Raw genomic sequence first — 2,719 nt, 5'->3', positions numbered from 1 at the left:
ATCTATTTACCCGAGCTGAGGCACCTTGGACCTCAGTTGGAGGCGCCTTTGACCTACGGGATAGACTTTCCAGGGGATTTAAAAGGACCCCCTGGACCTAGGAATGAGACATCAATCATGTATTCAACTCTGTATTCATTTCTAGCAATAGTTCTGAGTTTCTAGTGTATAAAAGGCTTCTCCGTCTTCAGAGAAAGAGATCTTTCAGAGCTTTTTCTACTGCCTTGGATTAAGAACCTTTTTTGTTGTAACCAAGTAAATTGCTGAATCTTTTTCTTTTAGTTTACTTTATTACTGTTGCATTTTTTGAGTTGAAAGTCTTGAGGAGGGTATACTCTTTTATTGTGCAGGCAATTCATCCCCTCTTGCCGGTCCCGCTGCACCAACAGAATCTTTTACATGCTTTGAGGCTCCACACACGTCACAAGATATAGAAATTGTATTTGCAGGGCGTGAATTCAAATTCTCAAATTGCTTAGACAGTGAATCAAGCTTTGCAGTAATTAAGTCTAGGGCATCCACACTATATTTCCCTGGTATCTTGATTGCTCCTGAACTCCTTTCTGGGGCTCATTGGTGGTGATTCTGAGCCACACTCTCAATGATATATTCGGCTTTATCAAGTCTCTTGTTCATTAGTGCGCCACCTGTGGCAGAATCTAAGGAAACCTTTGTCTGATAATTAATACCATTGTAGAAGATGTGAATCACGAGCCACTTCTCCAATCCATGAGGTGGGCAGTGTCTCAGTATTCCCTTAAACCTATCCCAAGCTTCATAGAGAGATTCAGAATCTGTTTACTTGAAACTTGCAATTAGATTTTTGAGGTGTGCTATCTTGCTTGGTGGAAAAAATTTGTCCAAAAAAACTTGCTCACACTGGGCCCAAAAAGTGATACTGTTTGGAGTTAAGGAATTCAACCAAGTCTTTGCTCTGTCTCTCAAAAAATAACCCAAACAATAATAATCTGATGGCTTCTGGAGGAACCCCATTGATGTGCATTGTGCTGCATAATTCATTGAAATTATCAAGGCTATGGTTTGGGTCCACCATCGGACCACCGCATATTGGTGTTGCTGAACCATGGAAATGAAAGTTGGCTTCAATTCAAACTGATTGGCCTCAACTATAGGTCTGGAGATACTGAATCTAGGTCCTCTTGTGTAAGGTGCAGTATAATCCTTCAAAGGTTTGTTTGCCATGGTTATTTGCTCTTGTTCTTGTTGGTTTTTTTACAGATTTAATCTTCGATGAAATGTTCGGTCAATCTCAGGATCAACGGGCAAAATATCTGTAGAATGTCTTCGCATACACAAATACACCAATAGGAAACAAGCTAGAATTTTGTTGTTTGTTTTGAAGAAAACAAAATGCGGAATTAAAATGCAATAAGGAAAGATAAAGAAGAACTAAATAATTAAAGAACTAAAGAATTATATAGATAAACTCTGATGTAAACTAACTAGATTTAAAACATTCAATCGCCGATAACAATGCCAAAAATTTGGTGTGGTAACCGCAAGCGCATGGTTGCCATCAAGTAATAAAATTTATAAGTCGATCACACGAGAATTGAAGCTTAAAATGCTAGTTGGTCCTACACTTTGAATCTGATTAGACAAAATCGATAATAGGTTGTTTTGAGATTTTCAATCAAATGAAGAAGTAAAAGAAAATAAATTGAGGAAGTCTCTAGTTCAGCAAATGTTCTAGGTTGAAGGTTTCATTGTAATGGTGAATGTTGTACTATGAATTAGCCTATTCCAAGTCCTCAGTTTGTATGTTTGCTAGACAATCTAAACGACTACCAAATTCCATCCCATGACGGTGTATCAGAGTACTTCCCCTGCCAGTAACCAAGTATGCCATCAAGTGAAGAAGTAACTTAGAGAGTCTAGATTTTAGTAGAGTACCTCCTGTCACAAGGTCTCCCCTGAGTATACGTCTCTAGATTACGTAGGTCACTTGCATAACACATGATTAAGAAAAGTCCATTAGGTAAAGTGATAGACTTATCCATACATAGAATCATTCTCTCTTAGGATGTTACGTTCCATATAGAAGGATAGTTACCTTAGATACTCAACTCCAAACAAGTATCTTAAGGTCATGTCGAGCTATATCGGAATGTACACTCTGAAGAGGTAACAATTTATGTATCTATCCAATGAAAATTCAGGTTCATGCTCAAATTTGGATACATAGCAATGTATCCAATACAGAAATACAATCTAGATAGACGAATTAATGTTCATAAAAAAAAATCTTCCTACAAGTATTTCATCAAATAGAACAAGTGCATATAAGCTTCATCAAACTAGAAAATTGGCAATTCATAGAGTTTACATCATCCACATATTACAATTACATCCTATATCCTAGAACAGTATAAATCTGCTCCATAATAGCTAGAAATGCAATCCAAAGACTCAAATACATCGAAAACCAAGAGTAGGGAGAGGAAATCTTATCCTTTGATGTCGAATGAAGCCTTGAATACAAATCTTGGTGTGCTGATGAGGATGGAGCAACAAAACAGTCTCGGATCATCCAGATGACGCCTTCGAATGCAAGGATTTGACCTAAATGGTTTTCTCCTGTCCACCAAACTTCCTCCTCTTGAAGGAGATGAAGTGCCCCTCTTATAGAGGTGACGCACGGGCTAGTCGTGCCACTGGGCACGACCATCTTGCATTTTGGGCATCTGGTCGTGCCTTT

General features: G+C 38.2%; 1 non-coding gene across 1 annotated transcript; it reads left to right on the top strand.

Moving 5' to 3' along the window:
* Positions 1-724: 724 nt before the first annotated feature.
* LOC122049789 lies at positions 725-831 on the top strand. Its single transcript, XR_006131046.1, has one exon. It is a non-coding gene; the product is annotated as a small nucleolar RNA R71 (small nucleolar RNA).
* The last annotated feature ends 1,888 nt before the right edge of the window (positions 832-2,719 follow it).

This window comes from Zingiber officinale, chromosome 2B (assembly GCF_018446385.1).
Source record: "Zingiber officinale cultivar Zhangliang chromosome 2B, Zo_v1.1, whole genome shotgun sequence".
NCBI lineage: Eukaryota > Viridiplantae > Streptophyta > Magnoliopsida > Zingiberales > Zingiberaceae > Zingiber > Zingiber officinale.
This window is presented reverse-complemented; position numbering and strand designations above follow the sequence as displayed.